The sequence below is a fragment of the Poecilia mexicana genome, unplaced genomic scaffold, assembly GCF_051168715.1.
Source record: "Poecilia mexicana isolate PSO_F unplaced genomic scaffold, ASM5116871v1 scaffold_22, whole genome shotgun sequence".
Classification (NCBI taxonomy): Eukaryota; Metazoa; Chordata; class Actinopteri; order Cyprinodontiformes; family Poeciliidae; genus Poecilia; species Poecilia mexicana.
The window spans coordinates 156,717-172,208 of NW_028263391.1; the positions used below are offsets into that span (position 1 = coordinate 156,717).

At 41.0% G+C, this 15,492-nt stretch overlaps 1 protein-coding gene across 6 annotated transcripts in view; it reads right to left on the bottom strand.

Annotated features, from left to right (window-relative positions):
* arhgap5 (Rho GTPase activating protein 5) overlaps positions 1 to 14,581 on the bottom strand; it is a 104,809-nt gene extending 90,228 nt beyond the window's left edge. For 3 of the 6 annotated variants that reach the window (XR_015761924.1, XR_015761923.1, XM_088002427.1), the window contains exon 1: positions 14,252 to 14,581. The gene's annotated coding sequence lies outside the window, so the exon portion shown is untranslated. Of the gene's footprint in view, positions 1 to 14,184 lie in introns of all 6 variants that reach the window. The other 3 variants (XM_088002426.1, XM_088002424.1, XM_088002425.1) reach the window with 2 other exon arrangements.
* Between the last annotated feature and the right edge of the window lie 911 nt (positions 14,582 to 15,492).

The window sequence follows — 15,492 nt, forward strand, 5'->3', positions numbered from 1 at the left end:
AGTAATTAAAGACACAAGTTCAAATCCATGCTGATAGTGGAACTCCTTCAATCAGTGCTCCTCCGCAGCTCTTATTGGCTAAGCAATGTAACGTGATCCTCTGCTCAGCAATTGGCTAAGCAATGTAACGTGATCCTCTGCAGCAGCGCTGATTGGCTCAGCAATGTAACGTGATCCTCTGCTCAGCAATTGGCTCAGCAATGTAACGTGATCCTCTGCAGGAGCGCTGATTGGCTCATCAATGTAACGTGATCCTCTGCAGAAAGTGATGGCAAAGCGGGGAGAGTCATCACGACTTTACACAGTGTGTCTTTACCTCCGCGGCAGAGGCTCCACCGAACCCCTGAGACCGACTCATCGAACCCCAGGGATTCGATCAAATCCAGGTTAAGAACCACTGCATTAGACCCATTATGACACAGGGCACCACAGGTGAGGAGGGGAACAGTTTTTTCAGTTAGTTTGGATAGTCTGACTCAGTGCAGTGTGAATAAGAACCACAGCAGCTGAAAATGTAACTAATGTAATTTTGGTCCCCAATTAAACCAGGTCTAGGGGACTATCAGATGTGAAAACACCCTAAGATAACGTTTCTCAACGGGCATGCTCAGGAGACAGCAGGGATCGCTGGCAAAAAAAATTTACAAAAGGGGGGCGCTGCGATTCCTTTGGGGGCGTTTGCTCGAAGGTAAAAGTTGCACCTTAAAATGCACAACAATACCACTTTAGACTCTGAACTGCTTGCTAAAATGTAGTGTGTAGCATTAAAACATGCTTGGCTGCAACTGTATCGATAGCAGCTCTACTTCTCTTCAGTGTTTGTTAGCTTCTTGGTGCAGCTCCTGCTACTGGCAGCTTCAGCACACAATCAGTTCAGCGTTACAGCGGCTAACGTTCTTGTTGCCGTGATTCACTTTTCAGGTCATAGGTGTCTGGTTTTCTAATATTGTATGTCCTATTGAAGGTTTTTATACATATGTTTTGTCAGTGATGTCGTGTCAAAGCAGCATCATTGACACGACTTTTAAATTAAAACGGGAAAAGTGTTTTAATGTTCGTCTGGATGCTGCATGCTTCCATGGAAGGGCAGCAGAATATTGCTCTTAAAAACAATTTATTTTGTCTGAAATATCACTAAATACAGCAAAATAAGTCGCTGAGTTGTCAAGAGTGGGGTGTCTATTGTTAACTTTGAACATGTAGATATGACCTGGTGGGCAAGTCTGTCAGTCAAGCTTCTCTCACGAGAGAGCAGAAGAGAACAGTGGGTGATTTTTAGACCTTTGCTGAGGTAGATAAGATCAGAGGATAAGATCGGCTTCTGTGGCTGTTGTTAACGAATATTTTAGTAATGGAGTAATCTATCAATTATTCTTACGCTTAATTGAGTAATCGGATAAGAAAAGATAAAATAAAACATTGGTAAATCTAAAATAGCAGTATTACTATCACATATCAACATCAGTTAAATTTTTCACCTTTGAGCTTCCCTAACAACTTTTCTGTAGTTTAGAAAATTAACTTGTAACAATAATAGCTCACTTTCTAAATTAACCTGAAGAAACGTTATACAAAATCTGAAATTGTATTCAATTTAATAAGAGGCAGGCTCACAAATACACTTATAAAAATTATCTATACTCCAGCTTTTGGTTTATGTATTCATCTGAAGTCAGTTTAATAGATGAACTCTCACCTTGCCCAGACTTTTATAGCTCGTATGTTCTGCAATAATAGCGACAGGATTTGACACCTGCATTCATCACACACAAAAACACATCTACCAGCTATGTAATATCACGATGCGCATCGTTTCAGCCCTATCGGCTTCACATGCAAGTATCAGCCAATCACAGATCTCCCAAAATTATGGAAATCAGTGCCAGTAAAATCAGTACGCCCCTAGTCACAGCCAAATGTTAGCATCTCGGGTACCATTTAAAACTTAAACAAAGTTCAGAATTTGTGGTTTTCAATTACAGTGAAACATGATTATTACCATTTAGATCTACACATCTGAAATATGTGAATATGTGTAATTGAACTATAAATAGCAGGGGTTCCACCAGCAGGGGTACCCGCAGGATATTATTGAAGGGTACGCACGGTACTATCACTGCACCTGACCCACAATAGCACATCAACATCTCCAACACGTTTCATGGATCATGTGTGTGTCGCACAAAACCAGCACAAACTTAAACACATGCAATGCACATGGCCCACTAAAACAGCGGATCTAATCCGCTTTTTATTAGGCCCGAGCAGCTAAGCGCTGCGAGAGCCTATTGAAACTGTGCTGTAAATTATTCTTATTCTTCCGTAAAATAAATTGGCTTTTTGGGGGCTTTATCATATTCAAAAACTCACCAAACTTGGCGGGGGCATAGAGCCCGGTGAAAATTTACGTATTTTAAGGTCCCCAGAAAAATCGCACAAGAAACGGCTCAAGGGCGCCACCTAGCAAATTTCAAAAGACCCTTTCCTATTCACTTACTTTATCGTAGAGACTTGAAATTTGGTACACTTGTAGAGCTCCCCAAGACACTCAGAATTTACAATTAATGTCATAGTGCAAGTATCACAGAATGTCGGCCATTTTGGATTGAAGTTCCGATTTTGACCCGATTTTGGCCGTTTACAGGGTTCGCATTTTTTCGAACTAGTCCTAGGGACTTCGATCGATCGGCTTCAAACTCGGTCAGATCGTTCATAAGGCATGGCCGATCCAAAGTTATCACAGGTTTGCGGTTTTTTTTTTTCTAATTGGAGTTACCTGGGGTCAAAGTTCACCTAGTCGCCATGAAAAATAAAACGGTTATAACTTTTACAACAAAACTCACAGCAGCACCAAACTTTCAGTGATTGATCATCATCGGGTCCCCTACAACACCCAATGGTCTAATGATGACATCACTTAGGCCACGCCCCCTGAGAACAGGAAGTGTCATGTTTTACTGTGAACGGTCCTTATCTGACCCCTTTGACCTAATCAACATGAAACTGTGTCCACAGACAGAAAACATGTTGGTGTGTCCTGGATTCCAACCCTGTTTAGTTTTGATGGAGCAGGTGGGCGTGGCAGTGTGGCGAACTGACCTGTAACGCCGTGTCCATACGTTTGGCTGCAGATTCCACAATTTGGAGCCCAGCTGCACCAAACTTGACATGACTGATCCTGGTGGGATGCCTGACGATCCTATGTCGTCATAGTCTGACGTCATCTAAGCCCCGCCCCCTCAGAACAGGAAGTGCATTTTTTTGACTTGTAAAGCTCCATCTATGGCTCTCTCGACCTAATCAAGATGATTCTGTGTTGGATGACAGATAACATGTTGGTCTCACTTGCTTTAAAGTGCCAAGAGTTTTCAGTAGAGGGCGTGGCCGTGGCAGCGCGGCGAAGCAGAGGGAACGCCGCCGACATACGTTTGGCTCTAGATTCCACATGTTTCAGCCCAGCTGCACCAAACTCACTAGGATGCATCCTTATTCATCCCCGAACAGGAATCCATAACAGTCATTGATGGGCGTGGCCTAATTTCTCTACAGCGCCCCCTAGAAATTTTCAAATGATCAGCTCCAAGCCATGCTTTAACCTAGAATTATGAAACTTGGTACACACGTGTATGATGTCAGGACCTACAAAAAAGTCTCTTAGAGCCATGGTGCAAACCCAACAGGAAGTCGGCCATTTTGGATCAAAATCCGCCATTTCCTCTATTTCATAGACGCCGCATCTGATCTATCTCCTCCTACAGCTTTCGAGATACAGACTTCAAACTCAGTCAGCAGAGAGTTGAGACATTAAAGGTCCAAAGTTATCACAGGAATTTTTGTATGTCAAAGCATGTGGGCGTGGCTAAGTCCCAAACTTTGACTATTCGCCTTAATACATTAAAGTGACATAACATGAACATACAAGGTCATAGCTGCATCAGACTTTCTATGTCTCATTACAGACCAGCCTTCATCACAGTTAGGTGGTCGATTGATGACATCACCTTAGCCCCGCCCACTTCCGACAGGAAGTCACCTGTTTTTTCTACTGTATGTCTTACTTTTACACTCTAAAACATGTTGGTGTGTCATGGATTCCAACCCTGTGCAGACTGACATAAAATGAGATGATGATGAACTCTGCAAATGCCTACAGACCTGTGGGGGCGTCACAAAATGGCTGACCCTCGCCATATGCATACAATCGTCTCTTATTCACAGACGCATCATCCTATTTGCACAAGACTTTTTATGAGTGACACTTGTGAACCTCTAAGGAGCCCAATAGAGTTTAATTGCAATTTGACTCCACTGCGCCCCCTAGGTTAATCAAACAGCTGTATCTCCTTGCCACATGGCCCAATCTACTCCAGATTTTGGGTGCATGGCCAGGGAACGCTGCCGAAGGCATCAAAGCGGATCGCGTGGAGGACGGCGCGCGAGCGTCGGCGGTGGCTGGCGGGAGGCGGTGCTGGAACATCCGCGGTGGCTATAGGCTTGAGCGGCGCTTGGCTGCGAGGGCCGCTTGAGGCTCCGCGGAGCTTTAATTTTTATTATTATTGTTTTTATTTTTTTTTTTTTTACAAATTATACAGGACAGGTAAGCAAAGCCTACCCATGTGATCCACAGGAGGAGATCCTCCCGTGGATGAGGCTTGCAGAAGAGGAGGAGGTAAAGTAACAATACTTGCTTAATGTCTACTCTTTTTTGCAAAGTTTCTGGTTTCCATGCTCACCACAGTACTGAGACTGCCTTCTTCAAATTGTTCGATGATATCCACATAAACGCAGACTGCAAAAAAAAAAAAAAAAAGAAAACACAGGACTGGTTCTGTTGGACCTCACTGCAGCTTTTGACACTGTTGACTATGACATATTATTGAAATGACTGGAGAGTTGTGTAGTCTGGTCCAGTCCTAAACTTTTTTTTGAATCTTACATAAAGAACAGGGATTTCTTTGTTTCAATAGGTAACTTCTCATTGAAGCGGACAGAAGTCATATGTGGGGTACCCCAAGGCTCAATCATAGGACCCATCTTATTTCTATCTATATGCTCCACCAGCTCAGGTTATAACAGAAAATAATATTAGCAGGGTTTCTCCCAGAAAACTTGCAAAGCCCGGTGTTTAATCGTGTTTTTGTATTAAAAGATGTTAAGTAGACAGGAAATGTAAAAATATTATATGTTATAATATGTTGTTATTATATGGGTAATTATATGTTACAGGAAAACATTGCCAGTGAAATGCTATTTAAATCCACAACTAGTCTTAAAAACAACAAATCAAATAATATAATTAAAATGAATATCAATTATTTGCACTTCTGGTTAATCCAAATTAAGTCAGTGGTTTCATCAGGCCCCCAAGGGCTTCAGGAGCCCATAAATGCTAATATTTTAACACAGACCACAGATAAATATAACGTTTGTTTATTGAGATTATCAATGCTGCTAAATTTGATTTAATGGTTTCAGCATACACTAATTAAAAGATTTTAAATTGTTTAACATTTAAATGTAAGATTTTAAGGAGCTGGCAAGTTTACTTAGTAAAAGTTCAAAAAACAATATTCATAGTTAGATTGTTTTTTTTACCACAGCAATAATATGATGCTGTGAGTTTAATCTGAGTTTGAGCTCTGTTTGACCACAAATACTAATTACTAAACTGCAGTTATAACTGATTGTTTTTAGGTTGGCCAATTAAACTATTCCCTTCTCCCAGATTAAATCTAACACAGAAGCATTTAGTGGTGGTGATGTTTTTAGTAACAAAAGGGGCCCCTAAGTCAAATTTTGCTCAAGGCCTCAGACAGCCTTGGACCGGCCCTGCACGATGAGTTAAATCCGGTGCACTGTGCAGAGATGCGCAACACACGGGAGATTTAATTAAATGCTGCTAATGTGGCTTTGGTAGCTCTTCCATTTCATGTCTGTCGAGGTTTTAACAAGGGGACACAGAAACTATTTTGGTTGGTCGTGTTTATGGGACCTGTTTCTCGGATCTTCGCATGGCCGCGCACATTAACTCTGGCTGACTAAGTGGACAAAGCATTTGATATGGTTTGATGCATCATGTAACCGGAAAAATAATAAAAATAATAATAGAATAATATGAAATCAGCTTGATGAGTGACAGCAAGGAGAACGCGAAAACTCCTCACCAGGCTGAACCTGCATGATGAGCTTAGTGCTGGTTCATTAACCACTAACGCTCTGTCCAACCGAGAACTCATACATAAACTTTATCAGCACAGACAGAGCCAGGCGCTGGGCAGCGTGTTGAGATAGAAAAGTCACACAAAATTCTTGGTGCACAAATAATCATTCTCACCGCTCCTCAACGCACCTCTGAAAGCGACTACAAATTATTCCTGCGGTTCATGTAGAGCTGCACAACCAGAGCTAACCAGAGTGGGGTTTCTTCACAAAAAGTGAAGCTCTTGATTTACCAGTCGATCTACGTTCTTACCCTCATCTATGGTCATGAGCTTTGGGTCATGACCGAAAGAATGAGATTGCGGATACAAGTGGCCAAAATGGGTTTTCTCTGTAGGGTGCCCTTAGAGATAGGGTGAGAAGCTCGGTCATCTGAGAGGGACTCAGAGTAGAGCCGCTGCTCCTTCACGTTGAGAGGAGCCAGTTGAGGTGGCTCGGGCATCTGGTCAGGATGCCTCCTGGACGCCTCCCTGGTGAGGTGTCCCGGGCACGTCCCACTGGGAGGAGGCCCCGAGGAAGACCCAGGACACGTTGGAGGGACTATGTCTCTTGGCTGGCCTGGGAACACCTTGAGAACACTTGTCCCGGAAGAGCTGGAACAAGTAGCTGGGGAGAGGGAAGTCTGGGCCTCCCTTCGTAAGCTGCTACCCCTGCGACACGACCCCAGATAAGCAGAAGAAAATGGATGGATGGATATCATAACTACATAGATGATACACAGCTCTACATTACAATGTCATTGAGAGACTGTGAACACATCAATTCTCTGAACTAGAGGTGTGCCGATCGATCGGCCACCGATCATAATCAGACGATTTCAGTGAAAAATATATGATTGGTGATCGCCAATCACTTTCTTGTTGCCAGTCACCAAAACCGATCAAATTTATCTCACGCCGCAGCCTGCCTGTACAGCTGATCTCCTCTTTCCTTCACACAGCATAAGCGAGCAGCAGCAAATCCTAAGTGATGTGGTGAGGAATTTTAACGTGCAGAGTGAATGGGGAAGTTTGTGTGTTGCGGCGGAAAATTACCTCGGAGGTGAAGAATAGCAAAATGCATCAACACACCCAATCTAATATGACAATTTATAAAACAAGCACTTGACAGAGTATGGGTATATCGAGGCTCACTGCAGGAATAAGAGGACATCTGGAGCGATCAGACAGCAGGCAAAGCAGTGCACATCTACAAACACCCAGATTAGCATCACAGTCAGAAAGCCAAACAAATAACCCAAAAAAATGATTTAAGTCAACGACCTAACGGTGTAACAGGCTGGTTTTGCTCTCGCTCAGTGCATGGGTGGGGCATGTCCAGTGGGTGATCAGACAAAATGAGCAACAGCTGGACAATCCTTGGACTGGGGACAATAAAAGGCCACCCCAAAATGTCACATTTTGCCACAAGTCATAATGCCCCAAGATGTCTCAAGTTATGTCGGAGCGTGCCATTGGCATGTTGGATGTAGGGACGTCCACCAGAGCAGTAGCTGCACGGCTCAATGTCCATTATCGGACTATAGGCCATTTAAGAGTTTGTTTCCAACAGACGGGCACTACTGCAAACTGACCTCATCCTCGTCAGCCACGTGTGACCACTCCAGCACAAGAACTCCACATCTGGCTCATCCATCTGCGGCATCGGCTAAGACCAGTGACACACACAGTTGATGAGACTATCTGTCTGCACAACAGACACATCACACCTCAGACTGTCCGTAACTGCCTAGGAGAAGCCAACTTGACAAAATCCAATTCCTCAACCTGACCCATATCATGTTCAAAGGACTGTCGATCCACAGCTGTTTTGAAGATCAGTAATTACTGGAAGTATATTTTGAGTTTCTCTATACATTGTGTAACACAAATATTCATAAAACTCTTTACATTGGGTGTTTATATTTTTGTTCAGTGTATTTTACTGATTGCAGGTTTTTCAGTTGTCCTTTTGACTGAATAGCTGCTGTATTGTGCCTGCAAGTATTTTGCATGTTTTGTCTAAAAAACTGGGTGAATTTATTACCTGATCATTTTTCCACTTTGTCAGATCACTTAGGAGCATTCGTACACAAAGCGAAAAATTAACAGCCAATCCAGGTGATCCGCAATGATCGGCCCTCATGGGTGATCGGAATCGGGAGTAAAAAAGCATGATTGGACCATCCCTACTCTGAGCAGATGTTTAGAACAGAAAAATGTGTGGATGTGCCACAACTTTCTCCAACTGAACAGAAACAAAATTAAAGTTATCTTGGACCTAAAGTGTAACGATTTGGAGTCAGTGTACAGCTTCAGTTATTACAGCTAGAAACTAGAGATCAGGCATGAAATCTGGTAGTAGTGATGCATTCTGACCTGAACCTTCAGAGCCACATAAAAAGCACTTTTGCACTAGACAGCCTCTAACCAGTACAGTCGCAGCCAACCTCGGTGTGGTTCAGGTAGTGAGCTTTTCCCTTTATATGGTCTGTTCCTCACTGTTGAGCGCTGGTCGTGAGCGGCAACAACTGCATTCAGTTCTCCGCTGATGTCTGCAGCAACACTCAGCAAAGGAGAACCTCAAGGTTGTAGTTCTGAACTCAAATAAACCCAGATATTTAATTTTGTGTAATAGAAATTTATTACTGGCCCAAACAACAATAAAGCTTCAGATCAGTTATTATTTTGCAGCATGTTAATATAATTACATTCTGGCACTTTATTTTTTAAAAGTGCAAACTTCTGGGTTTATGTAACGCAGTCAAAAAATGTAAAAAGAAAAAAACTTAATCCAAAGGAAAACTAAAATTAATATCATAAGCTGATAATGTGTACTTTGGGTGTTTCACAATGTCAACACAAAAGTACAGCCTGTCAGAAAGCTGACCAGCTGCTCCATTTCTCTCTTCTTTATTACTGTATTGAGCTGCTATCAGAGCTGCTAAATCAAGATCATTCTGCTGCAAAACTTATCGTATGTGATCCTGGTGCTGATCGTGATTAAACTCATCTGTTCCTCCGTACTAAGCAGATGTCTGATAGCAGACAGCTAAACTTTAAAGTTGTTTTGGAGTTTTCAGTGATGTAAATCACAAGCAAATCAGCAAAAAGAAGTCAGCTGTCAAATAAATCGTTTTGTTGTCATACGTAGATTGGTCCTGCTAGTACTAGCCCTGAAGCAGGTACTGAAATCTGAGAACAGCTGGGCACGTAGGATTTGCTAATGGAAAACGAATCTAGCCGAGGTGGACCAAGACCGTACCAGATAGAAGTGGGCTAGTGGAAAACTAGAATTCTGCTGCTCATGTTCTCACTAAAACCAGAAAGATAGAACACATCACCCCAGTTCTAAAGTCCACCATGTTTTTATTAGAGGTGCACCGATTGCAGTTTCCTGGCCAATTGCCGATCTTTTAAAAAGCTTAACCTGCTGATTCCGATTTTGCCCAATAACAATTATTTTTGTCTGAAATGTTGCTCAATATAGCAAGAAAGTTGTTGAGTTGGCAGCAGTTGGGTCACTATTGTTAATTGTAAATGTGCAGACATAACTTGGTTGGCCGGTCTGTCAGTCAAACCTGTCTCACAGGAGAGCAGAAGAGGACAGTAATTGATTCTTACACATTTGCCAAGCTGCGTAAGATCGGCTTCATATGTAAAATTTGGCCGATCACAGATCTCCCAAAATTAAGGAAACCAGCACCAATAAATAGGTTGGCCAATAAATCAGTGCACCCGCTAGTTTTTACTCAAAAACATGGTGGACGGTCCCACCACCAACTTTATCAAAATTTCAGAGGGGAACCTTGTATAAGTTTCACTTATTGGATTTAACTGAGTCAACATTACATAATCACTAACTGTTATAAATTTCCACTTGCTTTGAAAGTAAGCAAGGCCAATAGTCCTGCATGTTTTAGATGTGCCTCTGTTACACACCTGATTTAAGTGAGTACTACCTCCTTAACATGCCTCCTATTGATGCAGAATCCTGTTAATCATCCATTTATTTAAGACAGGCATGCAGTAACAGGGAAACCCTTAAAACAGGACAGTGGCCCCTGACAATCTCTGCTTTAACCCTCTGAATGCGTGAGTGACTGACTATACAGTCTTCCGTGAGTGGGTCTTTTTGGACCCATATTTAAATTAATGTGGTTTTTTGCTACTTTTGTCATTTTGATTCAAAATTATGTTTTGTATATTACGTTCTACTGTGTTTTATTTCCCACAATAATTATTTAATGTTTGAAATATTTTCATTTTTCACTTTTTCATTTTTCGACACTGAGAAAGAGCTCAATTATTTCTGTGGACTATTCTACAAAGGAGAATCACAATAACTGGTCACCCACGAGTCTTACACTAACATTACTGTCTGTATTCTATTATGCTGTGTGTATCACACGTGTGAGTGTGTGTATGAATGTGCATTTATCTATCCATCCATCCATCCATCTGCGGTTTATCCGGGGTAAGGTCGGGGGGGGGGGGCAGCCTAAGTAAGGAGGCCCAGACCTCCCTCTCCCCAGCTACTTGTTCCAACTTCTCCATGGGAAATCCCAAGGCGTTCCCAGGCCAGCTAAGAAACATAGTCCCTCCAGCGTGTCTTGGGTCTTCCATGGGTCTTCTCCCGGTGGGACATCCTCAGAACATCTCACCAGAGAGAAGTCCAGAAGGCATCCTAACCAGATGCTCCTCTTGACGTGAAGGAGCAGTGGCTCTACTCTGAGTCCCTCCTGGATATCTGACCTTCTCACCCTATCTCTAAGGGAGAGCCCAGACACCCTATGGGGAAAACTTATTTTGTCCGCTTGTACCTCGTTCTTTCGGACATGACCCAAAGCTCATGAGGGTAGGAACGTGGATCGTCCGGCAGATCAAGAGCTTCGCTTTTTGGCTCGGCTCTCTCTTCACCTCGACAGACCAGTACAGCGCCTGCTTCACTGCAAACGCTGCGCCAATCCTCCTGTTGATCTCCTGCTCCATTTTTCCCTCATACGTGAACAAGATCACAAGACACTTGAACTCCTCTACTTGGGGCAGGACACCCTCCCTGACCAGGAAAAAGCACTCTATACTTTTCCAGCTAATTTATTTATGCATTTATTTATATAGCTATGAATAATTATTGAGTTGGTAAAAGAACAAACCTTGAACACATTGATCAACAGGTTTTGCATGTCATTCAACACATTCTCTCACTTGGTTTTCTTATCCAGGGTTTCAGTCACACACACAGACATGCACACACAAATAATACACATGCACAATATAGTTAGTATACATGGCAATGTTAGCTAGTTGGTTAGATAACTAGTATTAGCTAACTCTGAAGAAAGGTAATATGTTGATTCGTGACAATAACGCTGTCACAGTACTCATGACTGACACACAAACACACACAGGTAAAAATAAAGATAATACTTATATGTAAGAGTTATTGCTGTGTAAAACATTATTCAGGGGTGACAGTTAGGTCTCAGTGCATTTGGTTCACAAAAAATGTTTTCCTGATAGTCACAGTTGGTAAGAAAAAGATTCCCATTAAATTCCATAGGAAATAAATGCAGGTCATTTTGGACCCACTCATGGAAGAATGGGGTAGCGATATAAAACATGCTATTTCTTAAAATGTATAAAAGGTAAATTAAAAATTTGAATTGCATGATAACATGTTTCTTGAGAAATACCTGGAATATGAAGTGATGATCTTTTTGCAAAGATATTGCAAAAAGATGACCTCACCGGGTCCAAAAGGACCCGCTTACGCATCAGAGGGTTAAACTAGGGCTGAGACAATTCCTTGAATGAGTTGAGTACCTCGATTACTAAAATTCCTCGAGGAAAATTTATCTGCCTTGAAGCTTCGTTAAATTAAATTTTAACGAAGCGCACCGTTTTAAATTAATTTTAGTATGTAACGCACCGTGTTCCAGCCGGATCATTATTTGTGGTGGGCAGTGCTCTTACTTCCGCCTATGAGTTGTTGTGAAGTGCTAGCAGCATGGTGTTGAATTGTGGGACTTTTTGTGAGGGTTTGGGGAGAAATAAGGACTGTTGAACCTTGCGGTGTGATGGTTGGACTATGACAGCATTGGTGGCGTCAAAATCGCGTCATCATGGTTTTGGACTGAACAGTAGGAATGGCGCTAAGAGAGACAGAGAGAGATCCTATTCCTTGGACAATCGTGAAAATATTCTATAGAGGACTCGATTACTAAAATATTCTTTTACAACAGCCCTACTTTAAACTATAAAACCCTCTGAATGAATGTCAGTTCATTGGGTACAACAAAACCTAACAAACTGTTTTAAACGATACCAAATTAGGTGAAAAACCCTGAGACAAATGTCACAGGCAGACTAAAAGAGATGACATTGAATATAATCAAATTATTCAGAGTCCTTGTTCATAAACACTTAAGAGAGCTAAAGGCATGACTTATTTCAAAACAACAGGATAAATAATTGCTATTTTCAACACAAATAGTGTCCACAATATAACTTATTACTTTGAGAATTAGGTTAGCAACTCTTAACTCAGAATTATAGAAAATGTTCCACTGATAGGCCTGAAAGTTAGGCTGAAGGAAACCAGTGAGAGCATAGGCACATTGCTAACATTCAGAACATACATTAAACTAGGGCTGTAGTGATACAATAATCTCATGATACATGATATTCTGCCCACAATACAATATATATTGCGATATTCAGTAAACAATACAATTCAATACACTTTTACGATTTTCTGAAAGACTTTAGAGGGACAGAGTGATTTTGGTGACATTTTGTGACTGTTATAGAGTTGGACTGAATTAATTTAACTGAAAACTAATTAAAAGCACCAACTACACAATACCTGGCTCTGGTTGGACATGGACACAGACTTAAAGTCGACAGCTGGACAAAATGAATCAAAGAAGTGGTGAGAAAACATGTTTCTTTTAACTGAAACAGTACAAACTGTAGCTTACATGCATTTGAAAAAGTAAATAAAGTGCACCAAGTACCCTGCTCTGAATAGTTTGATACCTTTTTAACCTTGACACTTAACATCTGAAGGAATCACTAAGCCTGATGACCTAATTACTCTCCTGGCGAAGCAAGCAGTGAGTGAGCAAGGTGACAGTTGGATGTTACGATACTTGCGGATGAATATCGATTTTTTTCTAGGAAAGAAAATATCGGTATCGCAAAATCGATATTATCACACAGCCCTACATTAACAAAGCGTCAGAACTACCCTTGACAATCTGCAGCAGAATGAAAATAAATGGCAGTGCTGTTTTGTTGTTTCCAGTTCAAATTTTTGATCATAACTTCTCATTAGTGAGATAGATTGTGTGTGAACATACTCCACTCATGACAAAATAAGGAAAAATGTCTACTTTAAAAATTTTTTGATAGATGTAGACCATCTATAAAGACCATCCCTGCAACTAGTAGACAAAGTCAATAACTAATTTAGAATTGTATAATTTGTCTGTTAAACTCATTTTATTAGTGTATAAACTTTCTTTAGAAATGTTTCAGATTGCCTATCTAAACAGCAACAAAGAAAGTAAATGTGTGGGTTTAATGACAATGATTTTGCCGGAGGAAAGAAGTGTCAGTGCATGAATAAACAGGTTAGAGAGGATTCCTTTGGAATTAAAGTGGAACTAAGAGACTGAGTTGGAATAATGCGACAGTGCTCCCTTCAATAGTCACACCTGCAGTTTTGCGCCACAGTCGTAAAATATTGATCTCGCCCTAAAAAGATTAGGAGAGAGGAAAAATACACACCTCTAATCCCCTTTGACAATGTTAGCTGAACACTGCTAACCTAGCAGAGTGAGTTAGCTAACAGCTAGCGTTAGCACCAACCCGGACGGAGATTGCTCGAGTAAAAAAAACACAATCTAGGCTAGTTTACCGGACCAGGTCGGGTTCTGGCACTGGTTTACTTGAACACTCCAAGTTAGAGTCGTGCGGGTACCTTTCGTCCTTAAATGAGAGTGCTGGGTGGGCTCATAAAGTCGTTTCAGATACATTCCCCTACCCACCTAATAACATGGTGGCTCCTAGATCCATATACCACGGAAAACAGAAGGAAGCATATCCACGTTCGAAGGTTAAAAAAAAAAACATATATCCCTTTTTCTGTTGGCAGTCGGGTTCTCCGAAAAAAACTCCAAAGCCAGGTTTGATTTGAGGCGTAATACTGTTAGGTCATTACAACCGATAAGTCCATATTTTACTCTTGTCCATGTTAGGCTAGTATCCACTGAAAACTGAAAGCTGGCTTTGCGGACTTCCTCCTTCTCTCCCAACAGCACTGCCAAGCGGCAATGGCGACACACACTCGCTCCCTGCTCCCCCGCCCTGTATGTCTACGTATATCAGCCCATCCCTTTTCATCCCGGTTCACCCACACCTGTCCCTCTCTCCCTCGTCATATTCAGATTGTAGGTAATTTATGTAAAGGCCTTTTCACCTGTATGCAAATACAACAAACTGTGTTCGCGAGTCAAATTATCAGTGATAAAAGTAGTAGTAGATAACTTAGTCTTACTGGACCCAAATTGAACTTCATAACGTAAAACACCTCATTATAGAGTTGGTTATTTATGATTTAATGAAACTTGTACGACAAAAAAAATATTTGGTTAAAATATGAGTACACTGCAGCCTCATCTCTGCACAAATACGCATACCATATTACGAACGAAGAGAAATCTCTTTGAAATTTCTGAATAGTCATATGCAGAGTTGGGAAACTAATTACATTTATTAAATTACATTTACTTGAGTACCTTTAAAAATACTTTTAGGAGTATTTTTATCACACTATACTTTTTACTTTTACTTGAGAAATTTTTAATGAAGCATTGCTACTCTTGAGTAAAATTTCTTGATTTTCTATCATCACTGGATGAAAGACAGATATGTTTTAAACAAAGACACAGACACACACATTCAGTTTTTGATAAAATTTCATAAGTTTTATATGAAATTGATCTGGAGAAATGTTCTTTTGCCTGATTTTGTTACTTATATGAATTATTGACATTTTGGTAACTTTATATTTTGGTGCATCTGATAATGTAATTTTTTAAATATTAAGTGATTAACAATTTGATTAGTTACTCAGTACTTGAGTGAACTTTTTGCCAATTACTCTTTTGCTCGTACTAGAGTAATTCTTTGGACAGCTACATTGTACTTTTACTTGAGTAAAAATATGTTGAAGTAGTGCTACTCTTTCTTGAGTGCAATTTTTAGATATATCCCACCTACCTCTGGC